The sequence below is a fragment of the Pleurodeles waltl genome, chromosome 5, assembly GCF_031143425.1.
Source record: "Pleurodeles waltl isolate 20211129_DDA chromosome 5, aPleWal1.hap1.20221129, whole genome shotgun sequence".
NCBI lineage: Eukaryota > Metazoa > Chordata > Amphibia > Caudata > Salamandridae > Pleurodeles > Pleurodeles waltl.
The window spans coordinates 1,784,814,014-1,784,829,404 of record NC_090444.1 but is presented as its reverse complement, the minus strand read 5'-3'; positions in this window follow the sequence as shown (position 1 = coordinate 1,784,829,404).

Below are 15,391 nucleotides of genomic sequence, written 5' to 3'. Positions count from 1 at the left end.
AACACCATAGAAGTAGCAATTTTGTCAAATACACCGTTGTGCATTGCTAGTAATTAAGCCGTATAACACAGCCCTTGGGTTCATGTGTCACCTTAAAAAACACAGGACATACACAATTGTACATGTCAACTGTCTTGTTCTTCCTCCGACCAGTCTTAGTCAGACCACTGATTATGTAAAATTGCTGGATCCTGATTGACCCTGCATTCTGTCAGCCTGACTGGCACCTGTCTGTGTGTTACCCTAAAGATTCCTTGTGGCTACATATGTACCACACTTGCTTTACCAAACCTCTCATTCCTCAGAGGGTATTTTGTCATGTGCTTCATCAATGCATACCCAAATACATTATATAGCATCATCTGCCTTTTAATTGTACCATATTTGTTAAATTGTCTTTTTTTTAATTGTTTTATTTATTTATAGTTTTATGTAAACAACACACAACATAAAATGAAATGCCACCTTGGTCCTTACAGTAATAGATCAGTGTTAAATTGTCTTTGAATACCAAAATCATGGCCCATCCCTTGTCTGGGTCACATGTATGCATGCACGACAAAGTGTGACAGTGTTCCAGGGCCGTACGCAGGGATTGGGTACGGTGCCTCCAGCTACCTCTGATAATGTCCATGAAAAGTCCACACATGTTAGGACCCTGACAGTTCACACGCTGAATCGCATTGCTCACAACATATTGATGGACCGTGCGTGGTTAAAAGCTGCGAGAATAATCAGCACAGAGGCTATGATGTTCCCAGATGCAGTGGGAATTTTAGAGGCCAACCTGTGTACAAATGTTGTAATGACACCTGCCGGAACATGACACCTGAGACATTATCTCACTCAGCACACCAAGGTTGCCCTGTTGACAGTCTCATTACACGTCTTCAGTGACAGGGTGGGACCATCCCCATGTAGGTTCTCATGTCCTCATCAACTTTACTCACATTGATCTCTGAAGGATACTCAGTAGTTACAGGAATAGCTGCCACTGACTCATGATGAGACCTGGACGTAACTGTGACAACATACACCCCTAAAAATATACAGGTTCAACATTGGACCACAAACATGAACAAGACACCTCTGTGCAGTTGATCACTGAAAAAATGTGGACACGTGCTGCCTCGTCTGCTGGTCCACCACAGCCACTGGAGAGTTGTGGCTCAGTTATATGACCTCAACTGTGGCGTCATATTACATTTGTGGTTCACCTTTGGCTGTCTGGGCCAATTACATGGTACCCACTTCGTCTATGTATGTGCCTGACTCACTGTGGGATTCACCAACAAGTGCCTAGTAAGCAGTTACCAAAAATCTAGGACATGGGATGGCCAAATTGTGGACCATTGACATGAACAAGCGTCTGCCATCGATCTGGTGCATGCTTTGTCATTTGTGGTGTCTACATTACCCAAAATCTTGGAAGTGCACACAACAAATTTTGCTACATGTATGACTAACACATGTCCTCTCTCATTTCCACAATGACTTGCATCTAAGGTTTGGACACATTGACTTCACATTCATACAAGCATATTTGCAATAATGCATCTTGTGATGCACACACACTGGGTCGACTAATACATTAGTAGCCACTTCACACACATTGAGCCAAAGGCATTGAGGTATTGTACTCATGTGCGTCACCTTGCTATCCTCTCCTGATGCCAAACATGCCCAAATTGTGCAATACATATATGTAGGCCACACATATGGCCATCTAGTGCGTCAGCCAAGTGTAAAAATCCTGTTAATGAAGTAGCGGGTCATGGTCCGCTGCAGTATGATTTCTCACATGTGAACATACACCATCAACACCAAAGTGGGTGCAATCAGCCTATCTCAGTTGTGTCCCAAATGTAACATAACATTAAAATTGAAAAAATCCCCAAAACCAGTTCATGTCCTGAAATTTCAACGTTTTTATCGTTATGCATCTTATTTTTTCACGCATACAGATTGTGCGTCATATTTTTCGACACACAGGAGTGAAAATTAGGCCACATCCAAATAATTGTAAAGACTATTTACTATTATTTGGATGCGGCCTAATTTTCACTCCTGTGCGTCGAAAAATATGACGCACAATCTGTATGCATGAAAAAATATGACGCATAACGATAAAAACGGTGGCCATTTTATGCAGGAAGTGCTGTAATAGAATATCCTGTTTACAGAATACGTACAGTGGGTGTACTTTCACTTTCACTTTGCAGTCTGTGAATCTTCTAGACTGTGTGGCTGTGTTCAGAGTGTTGTCCAGTGATTTTGTGCTTTTGTGTCCTGTGTGCTATCTTACTTGTTAATTTGTGAAATAAATATTGTTGTTGTATACTGTCTGAGTGTGTTTTGTTTATCCCCTATTCCCCTTTTCAGTGCTAAGATGTTGAGTAGGCCACGTCTTGGCAGGATGGGTGAGGAGGAGTTTGGGGGGTTTATATGGCTGGTGTGCCACTTCCTCCCACTCATGATCGAGGCAGGGTGATAGAGGTGTATCACAATGAGGCGCGAAGAATCCAGTGGGGAAAGGTGCTGCATCACTTGCAGCACGTGTATGGGAGATAGAGGAATGACCACCAGCTGAAGCACCGCTGGGCTGACCTCATCACCAGGGAGCAAGATCTGCTGGACCACCTGGGAATAGTGATTGGTGGCCCTGTTGGTGAGTACAAATCATGTAAATCTGCACAATTAAAAGCTCTGTAGTGACATCAGATGATTTGTACAATATCTGCCGGCTAAGTTGCTGACTGTGTGGAATGCTGCGGAAACATACAGGGTCATTGATGGACTATGTGAAGGACCACAATTGCTAGCTATCAGGAAGCACGTGCTCTGCAAACTTACAGAATACTTTTGCTTAATGTAATTTGGTGCCACCTTTGTGTCAGACAGCTACACAAAATAGGAGCCAATCATGTCTATCTAGGTCACATTTGCAAGTGAAGTATAGATTCACTAAAATATTGGCAACCTTTGTTGACGCAATAGCTAGACTGACTTTAGAAACACTACATGATGCACAAATTGAGTGCTGGCTTCACGTCAATTGATGATAGCAATGTGGCCAAGACATATGTCTCATGTGTGTTTGGTGAGTGTGTAAGGAAAGCGTTTTTGGAAGTTCTATGAATGTTAGGGATTATTGTGGTCCTTCATCTTTTTGGATACATGTCAGATCTGGATTTGAAAACATTGGGAAAAGGTGTAAGGTGCCCTCAGCTAACATCTTACACTGGTATTTGGAGTTTGCTGTGCCACATTCGAATTAGGGATGGCAGTCCAAAGGTATGCACATGGGTTAATATCTCTATGTGTGGTGCAAATCACCATTGCTGGGCCACATCAAATGAAGAAACTGTAACAACATGAGTGCTTACAAAAGTCCCTGCACCTCTGTACATTGTACCTATGTGTCATAAATGTGTCATGGCCACATAGGCTGTTTGACTGGTAATGCAGTCCTCAAGTAACCAGGCTTTGGATGTCTCTCTTGGATGCACATGATGAGACGATTACACACCATTATTATTTCTGCTCACTAATGAAGGAGCATGTTTGCCACCACTTGATAGTTAGGGCCACTGCATGTGTGCAGATATGTGTGTAATTGTCACAGGAGACCCATGCTATTTACATGTTAGCCGTGACATATCAGATGCAGTATCATCATGTCTGAATGGCTTTCATTACTTATGTCATCTTACACATTGTTTTTGGACTTTGGAATTGTTGGTCAGTGCACAGATTTTGAGCACAATTCTTCCTTCCATGCCTTACAGGTGGACCGGCACTCTACACTGTGGGAGAGGTGGCTACATTTGAGGACCCCGACCACTCCAGTAAGTTTTGATATGTCTGTTATGTGTAGTGTTTGCTGGTGATGTGTGATGGACTCCTATGTGTTGAACACATAGCAAGGTGTGATTCGCTGGACAATCATTTGTCTTGTTCCATGAGTGGGATTTCAGTTTATCACCATTTTAGAGTTGGCCACTGCTTATCCTATTGTATTATCTGGGGATTGTAGGTCATTCCTGTAGGCCCCGCAATGAGAACTGGGGTGAGTCATGTGGATAACACTTGTATCAACAAGAGTCGCACTGGAACTCATCTCAGATTTAGTCTGCCTATCAGACCCACATTCTCCCAGATTGGGACTGCAAATCGCTTTCCAACAGACTTCTGCTTCCCTATTCACCAAAGTACTTATTAAAATGTAGGTAGAACTTCCTAGCAACATGTAGTTCCACATGTAGTGCTACAAGTATGTGGCACTTGAGTGCAACGCCCTAGGTGTGCATGCAACTCATGATCATGGGTGTTCTTGCAACTCTATGTCTGTTGTAAGTCACGCCTTACTGGAAGTATATGATGTGGACAAAGGTCTGCATTTCCTGACATGTGTGGCGCTAGGATTGGTCAAGGGTTTGCTGTCTCCTATTTGTTGATAGACCTTACCTGTGGTGTGTGTGTAGAGCCAAACACATGTCCAGCTTTCTATAGACTCCTGGGTGTCCATGTTGTTTGGAATTGTTCATTGTTTCTCCACCTCCCCACCCTCAAACACAGGCATGGGTTTGTGAATAGGGTACCTAGGACTGATGCTACTAGTATGTTACAAAGACATGTGAATAAGTGAATGTTTGGTCGGCACCTAGTATACACACTCAGGTATGGCACATGAGTACTATACTAGCAAGTCCAATTACAACTTGCAGATCATGTGGTTTTAGATTTCCATCCCGTACACTGACATCTGTAGCCCTGGCATTAGCGCAGGATGTGCTGCATGATTGTTAGCTGACAACTGGCAGAACTCAGATGCCAAATTAATTCCAGTTGTTAACCATCTTGTAGGGTTTGGATGTGCTATGTGTGATATGACCTTTGTAGGCTGCCCTGCCATGTACTTCCTCAGGGACATTTAATGATCTGTATGATGATATGAGCTGTTACAAGTACAGTAGATGTACTGTCTGATTTACTTCTTGTGCCATTTCACACAATGCAGTTCCTAAGGTAAATTGTTTGCCTTTGTCTTCACAGCTGCCAGGTCCGTGAGTTCCAGAGGTGGGCTATGAGGTACCAGCATATCCTGCTGGTAGAGTCGGGGTTCAGACGGATGGCCCGAAGATACCGAAATGAACGGGCCTCCAGAGCATGGAGGGCTTGCCAGAGGGTGGCCCTACTTTGCCCACCACAGCCACCACCAGCACAACCACCACTTCCACCCAGGTGGCACCACCCACAGCTGGGACTGTTGTCCCAACGTCTGCAGTTGCTCCAGGCCCCAGCAGTGGAACACCTTAAGGGCAGCCCACAGCCATTGGCTCTACATGCCCACACACATCCTCCGCCGGTACCCAGACTGCCCCAGCTGCTGCAGTTGACCCTGCAGCTTTTCAGGCAATGGAACGAAAAATAGACTGTGTGCTACGAAAAATCAGTCACCTGCAGGTGGATGTTCGACATGTGAACAGGCGTGTGCGGTCCATAAAGCGGACCCTCCGGAGGGCCAACCTCTAGACTTTTGATATGGACATGATTCCCTCCTCTTTCCTTGTTCTTATACGTAGTGGGCTTAGGGGGCTTAGTGTTAGGTTAGTATAGGCTGTTAGTTTAGTTAGTGTTAGTGGGTAGGGAGTGTGGGGTCCTGATTCTTTCTATTTTTACTTTTTAAGTGTGTGGGTGGGTGGGTGGTGGGCTATGTTGGGGTTCTTGTGGGTTTACAAAAAAAATATATATATATTTTTAAATATTAAAAAAATACAAAAATATATATATTTGTTTAGGATAGTATAGTATGTGTTTAGGTTAGTATCTGTTGTCCTCCATGTGTCCCGTCTCATAAGGGGCGTGGGGGGTTGATGTGTAGAACATTTCGTTACATGTGATAAGTAAGTTTAGCTTAGGTTAGTTAGGGACAGTTGTGGGTACTGAGTAGTTAGGGTAGATTAGGGTAGGTAAGACTTTTCCCTGAGTTTCCTCTTCTGTGATTACCGTTTAATAAATATATAGTGAACCCTTTACAGTATGTGTTAAATGCTTGTTGATCTGGGCCTTGGCATTAGTGTACATTAATTTTGTTCTATTTCATTTGTGTCCTATGCTTCGAACAAATCCCAACTGAGCTGTAAGAATGGCAGCTACCCCAGAGCTACCTTGCAAAGATTCCACCATTCATTGCAACCACCAATCGCAGTTAATATGGATCCCAAAGTGTTTTTGTCAATAAGTATGTTTTCAAAGTCACAAACAGTGCTTCCAGATTTGGTACTGGGGGAACTGTTTTAGGTGTGACTGCAGTGTGATGTTCAAGGACACCCTTATAAGGTGAGTTGTCGTAAGCACTCTTGTAGTATCGTCTTCATGACTCACATAGATCATTTGTGACACTGTTCAGCATGATTACCTATTTGGATGTAAACTCAGTCACCTTTATTCATGCAGTTTTTGGAGTGTTTGCTTAGATTTGTGTGCACTGTTATATGTGTTAGTTTTGCATGGTGACAACATTTTGCTGCCACTATTTGATGACTTAGATATCCCTTGAGGAAGCATTATTCTGTCCAACACAGCATGATGGTGTATGGTTTCTCACTTCATCAGATATTACTCTCAGGAAGGTCAGAGTATGATGCTATCCTGGCCAGTGTGCACATTTATCCGGCTACATAATTTCAGGACAGTTGTATTGTCAAGCTATGTAATTTGACAGGAGTCACATTTCAGTTATCTACTGCACAGTTGATGTGTCACATTACACAGAGACAAAGTTGTTGTGTAAGTGCTATTTATTGAAAAGTGCTGTAGTGCTATATGTACATTGTCCATGATTGTGAGTCCATTATAGTGACATCTTCCATTGTGATCCTACACAAGTGGTAAAGGAAAATGCTTTCGACATGCTGGGGTGATGTGTCAGACAGTGCAGAGGGACAGGATTTGCCAATGAGTAAGTGGGAGACAATCACTGGGCAGGATGACAAGATTAACAGTGGTTTGCAGAACAGTCATTTAGTTGAGTTGGTGTAAGACTGGCATGTTACGAAGCGCAGGACCTTGGTAATAGTTGGCCATGTGGCAGGGACTAGTGCTTCTGGGTACTTTTCCGTGTGAAGGTGATCTGTTCCTTGTCTTCTTCTTCTGATGTGTGTGTTGCCTCCTCCGTCCTTGTTGTTGTTGGTTGTGAAGGGGCAGCACACTCCTCAGTGTTAGAAGACGTGGAGTCAGACATCCCGGTCGCTGCTCCCTGCGAAGGTCTTAAGGGCAGTATTGCAGCAAGGAGTATCTGCTGGTTCTTGAGAATAGCAGCCACATCACGATGGTAGGCAGCCAGATCGGCACTGAGGGGGTCATGATTGCATTTGTGCATGCAGTGGAAGGTTTAGAGTGCGAGGTGTTCTGGCAACTCCCTTACTGCAGTGGTGAATTCCTTGACAGTTTCTTGTAGTCCTTGCAGGATGGATGTTAGGGCTTGCATAGCTGCTCCCTGATCTGCAGATGACATCATGCACGAACGCACCCCTGTAGGCTGGCTGCCATAGTTTGCATCCCCACCGCACCTCCTTGGCCAGCTCCCGCTGTACTCCAACTACAGTTCTCTCAAAGCTGGTGCCTGTGTCGTCTGAGTCCTCAGTCGTATTGGAGCTGGCAGGTCTTACAATTGGGGTGGTGGGTGGATCCTGGGTGATGGCTGCTTGTTTTGTGCTCCCCCTTGTGACTGAAGGTGCGGTCTGGAGGGTTCCAAGGACATCTTGGATGGTCTGCTGAGGAATGTTTGTCAGCTCGTCATCCATGTCATCAGGGTATTCCGGGACAGGCATATCCGCAGGAGATCCATCGTCCTCTGACATGAAATGGGGTACAATTAGTGTGTGTGTGTTGTGGCATTTGTGATGTGGCATGCCTGCCTTGTGATGATTTCACATTGTGATCTTGTTTCCTGTTCATTGCTCCAGTCTTTCAGATGGGCATTCTCCCAGGCCTATGGCCCACCTGCATGTCACATGTATAGTATCAAGTTATTGGACTTGTCAGCATCATCTCTTCTAGTGTTGTTTTAGGCCGAATAGTGAATTTCCACCTTCTTGTCCTACTCAGGCCTCCGTCTACATCCATTCTCATGGTGAGACCTTTCACTGGCTGTGGGTGCTCTGATGGCACTAGCAGCACACTTAACAATCTAGACCTGCCCCAGTCTCTGATCTTTCACATCCACTTATATGTAGTTGACATGTAGCGTATTGTATGCATAGCATTGTTATGGACCGATATGGATGTTGGCATTGGTAATGTGTACAGCTGATGTTAGGGAATGTGTGGTACATTGTATTGCCCTAATAGTCGTAGCAGTGTCCTATTTCCTCCTCTGACTGTGCAGGTGTATGTCAGTGACCAGTTACATGTGTCCTCCCCCTCAATGCTGTTGCCTGAGCAGTATGACATTTGGGATGTTGCATTGTGACCCAGGCACAGGATGGACCCTGACATGTGCTGCATGGGTGTGACATTAGTGCTGTGTAGCTCCTAATGTGGATGACATTGGCTGATGTTTGCGACAACTATGGGCATTCACAATTGACAGGACTAGAGCCTTTGTCTTGTTTCAGGGGATTATTGAAGTTGTCATCCTCAACCCTCTAATTTAGGTGTGTATGATCCATGGGGACGTTACTGCCATTGGCTACTTGAGCTGCACACAGAGCGGAGGTGGTAGTGGCAACTGTTGTCACTGTTACATTCCAGTTATCGGTATGACTAGAGGTTGTTAATTGGGCCCTAGTTATTGTAGGGGGTATGGTGGCTGACGTGTTTCGGGATGTCAGTTTGACGTTGTGCCCTTCCCTCCTGGCGTGGCTTTACCTTTGCTCCATCGTTGGCATGGCAGCATGCCCCCATGGGACTGTTGTTGGGTAGTGTTATGGTGTGCCCCAGCTTCTCTCTGTGTAGGCCATGCCCCCATGCCATACCCCTTTACCCATGCCACTCCATGGATATGATGACTTCCATCCATTTTGTGGTCCGTATCCCCCCCCGGTTGTAGTTGACATTAGTGCATTTTAATTCCCCATGCGACTTACCCTGCATGTGTGTTGTCTCCTGGTAGACTGCGCTGTCCTGTCCTTGAATCCCTGTGACGATCTCCTTAGGGATGACAGCTGCGACCATCTCCTCCATGTGGTCCAGGGCCTCCTGGTGTGCTGGACTCCCACCTCCAGTCTGCAGTGCTGCCTTCCTGTTCCTGGCCATCTTTTCCTTTGTCCTGCGCTTGCAGTCATGCCAGCGTTTCTTGCACTCGATGACTGTTCTGCGTACTTCTGCCACACTGTTAATCTTGTTAACAATTTCTTGCCATATTGCCTCTCTCCTACTGATTGGCAACTTTGAGGTGACAAACAGTTGGTGCTGGTGTTCCGTCACCTCTTAAATCAGAATTTTCTGTTCCTCAGCACTGAATCAACACTTTCTTTTCTTCTTAAAAGTGTCCTGGTTCTTGTGTGGGTCCTCCTGACTGATTCCTGGTCTGTTGTCATCTTCCTGGGGTCTGTACAGGCATCTGGGATCCATTTTGGCTCGCCTCTGCTAAAATGGCTGTGTTCGCTGGGAATTTTGACGCTATTGCGTAAAAAAAGCTGCATATCCGGTTTGCGGTGTCGTAAATCGGCTCACAGTCATTTCCGCCGCGTTAACGTCGTTTTGCTTTACGACTTGACGCTGCGGTGTGCATAAAAAAATGACTTACACCTGTGGTTTGCACCGCCGTGCGACAAAGTATAAATTTGATGCCCGCACGGCGCACCAAAATGGCATTAGCCGGCGGTAATATTTTTGACGCAAAACTGCGCCGGCGCAGTTTTGCGTCAAAAAGTATAAATATGGCCCTAAGTGAGAAGGGGACTGCCTTGAAGGGGGCTAGCCAGAGCCTACATCCCAAGCAGTTTTACTGGGGGCTCTTCCAAACCTGACAAAAACCGGGCTTGGCATCAAAAAGTATCTGGGTTGTCTTTGTTATAAAGGAGTGTTGTGTGTGTGTGTGCGTGCGTGCGTGCGTGCGTGCGCGCAGAAAAAAATCTATTTCTGCTTTCATCGAGCAGATGTTGAAATGTGCAATGGTTTTCGGCTTCTTCAGTTGCATCAGTGATATTAATGGCGGGGCGACAGGTGACATCAGCCCCGATGTCTTTATGCCTTCTATGAGATTGTATCTGAGTACAAGCGCAGTGCATCTTGTAGCTCACAATAATGACTGAAAATTATGGGTTTTACGTTTCGAATGTAGCCAAAACCCTAGACTGACTGGGCTTTTTATGGAATCATTGGTTTATAAAATCTCGGATTCTTGCCGAGAGTTGAGAAATAAATATACCTTACCTTAAACGATTTGGCAGTAAATATCAGTAATATGAAAAATAGATTTCAACCAGTAAGGTAAACCGTGTGTCATAAAAAAGTTAAAAAAACAAGGGGCCCTTAAACGGTGGACCCTGTTTAGCAGTAGGAGATTTACTAGAACATGGTGCTTTTTTAATATACCTTATTTTATTTCGGAATGAACGTCAGGACTGATGTGTCTCTACTTTAACACATCATTCCTTTAGCCATAAAAAACGGGTTTTGCTTGCTGTTTTAAAAATATCCGTAGATAAGTCATTAGCGTTTAAAGCACGAGTCCAGACTGTAATATTTTAAGTGCTTCTGACATAAAAGGGTCAATCTTACCCTTACCACAAAGCACATTTTTTGTCTCTTCTTTGTTTTATAATTGTGATCCACTCATTAGTTTAATGATGAAAGAACAGGGAGTTCTAATGTGCTTATGAAAATGACACAAACTACACTGACAAGCATTGTTCAGTAGTACAAAACAATAGCTGAGCCAGGTAGTATTAAAGTTGACAGTTCGCAGAGCCCGCACATGATAAATTTTTATGGGAGACAATTTAAGTCAAGTAGCAGATTCAGAGGATGAATGCTCTACCTTGGTATGCTATTAGAAAGAGAGATAAAAGGAATAATACAACAGCCACGAGAATACCTCCTATGCACAGAACGCCTTCTCAAACAGAATGATTAAAATAATTCACTGTTTTATTCTAAATCAGAGAAGAACCAATGAATATGTAATGATCATGCATTGAAAGTTAAATGACTCTGGCCAGCTCAGAACATTGACATCTTCAATCTCTTACATGCTTGTAGATTCTCCAGGCCTCATTTATGGGGAATTGGTGACTGGCAGCTTCACAATTCTTGCTGCGCTGCCCTATGCCAACATGAAAGGGCAAGAATTCATTGTACTTATTAAATATGGTGCGTTCTTGTCCTTTCCTCCTATGCTGGCGCACAATTGGCTGTCTAGCATTAATGCGGGCACCCTTACACTATGGTGAAGGGACACCTTACTGCACAAAACCCATCTTGGGAGGCATTTTCCTCTTTCTATGTGTGATGCAGAATGCTCTGGGGAGGCATAAATTATGGCGCTAACCCAGGTTGATGTGATTAGGTAAATCTAGAGCAACATCAAAATCCATCAGTGTTGAATGAGAAAACCCACCACAACGTCAATGGAACGCCTCCCTGGAGCATAGTAAGGCAACACAATGACTGTGGCTTCATGTGGCTTCATAGATATGGTTAAGAGGCTTGTGCCACTGGAGCGTGAAAAACAAGTGATGCTCCGGCAGCGCAAGCTTCTCATAAATATGCCCCTACATTTGTCAAAGTTAGAGCAATTGGGTTAGGCCATTGTAGAGAGAGTTAAACACAGCAAAGTGATGAACACAGAGGAGCATTGATATAATTATCTTGCCAGCTGTCTTCCCCCATACCAGTCTCTCTATCAACACTTTGCGTATTTCTCAGACTTGGAATATATGGACTAGGTTATTATGCTACCCATGAAATGTAATAAAAGTGGAGATGGTGAGTTTTAATTGTATATTTGATTAGCAGGTATGTAAGTAAGTTCTGGCTTTTCTTATTTTGAAAAGCCTCCCGGCTCTACTTTAGACCTTATTTACTTACGTTTGTGCTGGCGCTCCCATCACTCAAAGCAGTTTAGAATAGTGCATGTAGGCTTTTAAAATAGAAAGTAAATTTACACTATCGTTTGTGTCACTTGAGCACTCAGGAAAATTATTTGACAGAACAAGGCGGATTGGGCCTGATTCACAAAAATAAGTTACATTTTTGAATAATTTGACACTTTCTAGTAAGTTTACTTTTAACAAAATAATGAAAAAGAGGACACACCAATGCCGCTTACTTGTGTTATTTTTTAGACTTAAGGCAGAGATATATAGCTTTGGTAGTTACCCGACAAAGTGGGAGATGAAGAGCTAGCAAATAAACCAGGGCATAAAATGATTCTGTACTGACAGTGCATTAGATTACAATAACATATACAAAGTACAACACTTCATTATAAACAAGGCTATACATTGCTAGCGCGCCTGGTCCTTAGTAAGTAAACTTACAAGGGGACGCCTATGGGCCAATAAACCTTTTGATTCGCATGGAGTATCCTAGTCGTAGTGATCAATGCTCATTAATAATCCATACACCAATCAAAAATGTCATTAATCACTAGACAATTATATCAACATTTCATGAATAACCACAACTCAATATAGGGTTTAACAGTTTTATTTCCCTATTAGTTAAAATTCTAATCCATGTGGTTAATTCAAACTTTATTCAATCAGCCACAAATTAGTTCATTAGTGACCACCAATAACATAATCGAATCAGAATTTGAGAAAACATATGCTCTAATGCTTCCGCATAAGCCAACAAAGATGAATATATCAACATTATTAGCAGAGTTCAGCAATCAGTTCGTCAATCATTTGTCACTGTCAACATCACCCAAAAGAACCTAACCTAACCCAGATTAGCATTTGCATGTGAGACTTCATGTGAAAACAATTTGGAACATGAATTTAGAAAACATCTAGCTAAGAGAAAGAAACTATTTAAACAGCACAGTTGGTACCTAGAAAGAAAGGCACAAAGTTAACAGTCACATTGCCTTAGCTACCTATCCACGGAATGGATCAGCAACAAATACAGTCTTCGTCTTCAGGTCATTAATCGATCAGCAAAGCATCAGGCTCTCAAGAGCAGAACCCCAATGACAGAATCTCAAATCTCTTCTAATGTCCATGCCTAACCTCGATCATCTGAAGTTTTTTCCCCTTGTCATGGCATTTTATTAAGATTACCCAGTCCATCCCCCTAATTCCTAATAGGTCAGTCAATCACCAGTTATTACCCTAATCAATAATGCTTATTTTACGAATCTATAAATTCTAACTTTACGCAGTTCTCAGTTTGTTGATTGGTTCACTGTACGATGTCCTCATCATCCGGCTCATCAGGTATCCAAAATGTTGCATCTTCTTCTCCAGTCAGTGTCTCTATTGTTCGAGTTCTGGGAAAGCACATCTAGCCTGCTCTTCACAGTCTTGGTTGCGACATTCATTGCCTCATCTCCTGTCTGCCATAGATTGCAGAAGATTCTAGCAAAGCAGATTTTATTAACATCCAGTAGTTCAGGGTCAGTTCAACACATTTGCTTCTCTACAGTACATGGTTATTCCACTGCTGCATGAGGCCTGGCAAAACTAGGGCACAACTTCGGCTAAGATAGCTCTACATTATAATGCAAAACATACATTATACATCTTAATATGACATATTACTACATTATTATTGCACATTTTCAATATTTCATGAATTTTTTATCATTTTAGTACAACTTGGTATAAGCTGGCAGTCACTCTTCATGGGCACATTTTAAAATGTGCACATTCATTTTTCTACGTTTAATTTTTCTATCATTTTCTTGTTAATCAAAACGCATAAACATTCATTAATAATTTCTAATTAACATATCTGCTTCAACAACATTTTTAAATGTACCCGATAGTTTATGTTTGAGGTGAATGTCATTTATACCCCTCAAAAATGTAGAGCCCATATCAATAAAATTGTGCAGGAGCTTTCTGCAAAACATGTTTTGAAGCCAAAAAATTGTAAAAATGAATTAATACTTGCAAATGCATTATCTTTCTGTATGTGCGAATTATGTGAGAAGAAAGTCTCAAAATTGAGACCAGATATAGAGAGTGAGAAATAAGGAAAAATGAAGGGCCAGATGTATCAAGCTTTTTTGCAGTCGCAAACTGTGCGCATTGCAAAATTCAGCCATTTGCAAATGCAAAAATGTCTTTCATAATATATGAAAGGCATTCGCAGTGCAATTTCAAAGAATCGCTAAAATGGCTATTCCATAAAATTGTGACCCCATTTAGAGAATCGCAAATTGCGATTCTTTAAATTCGAAATCGCAAATAGAGAATGCCTATTTGCGATTTTCAAAGCACATGTATCAAGCATTTCCTAAAGGTGAATTGGGCATTTAGGAAATGCAATTACTACAAACTAAAGTTTGGTAGTAACCATGTGCAAATTTAAAAAATGCATTATAAATGCATTTTTAAATTGATATGTAGCGCACACATGCCCCAAAGGCATGTGTGTGCTTCACATGTCCGTAAAAATATTTTTTGGGTGCAGAAGTGGGGGCCTTAGGCCCCCAGCACCCTGGGATTTGCATTTCCTAATTTGCAAATTCCTAACTGGAATTTGCGAAATGGGAAATGCAAAAACATTCGCAACAGGCCCATAGGTGCGAATAAGGTTGGATTCTCAATTTGTGATTCGGTAATAGCATTTGCGAATTTTAAGAAATCGCTATTACCGAATTGCAAAAATCATACATACCATTTTGCATTTCTTAAATATAAGAAACACAAATCGTTTTTTTGATACATCTGGCCCTAAGACTATAACAATGGGGGAGTCTGAAAGTACATGGGGCTAGGTAGGCCAGAATGTGGGGAAATCATTACCATTCCAGATATTTAGGAACCCTAGGCCCATATTTTCAAAGAACTTGCACCATTTCTGTAGTGGCAGTGCAATCAGTGCTCAACACTGCTTCATATCTACATTCAGACGGATTTTGCCCAAAGCGTCAGTTTTTAGAGGCCTTAGTCACATTATATCTGCACCAGGTATGATGTATGCAGGGTAGGCATTGTCACGTTAAAAGCCATGTAGAACTGACCAGCAGCGGCTCCTCCGCTAGGGCGGAGGAGCGTCGCCCCCGCCAGCAGCTGCAAAACCTTTACAAGAAAATGATAATAAACTGTGTTTATTATCATTTTCTTGTAAAGGGGCAGGGCCACAAGCTCTGATGAGCACTGAGGGGGGGTGCACAGCACTCCCCTCAGTGTGCATGCATATTTGGCAGGCCGCCTCGGCCTGGCCAAACACACAGGCGCACAGGGCTCTCTCCAGCCCAGCACTG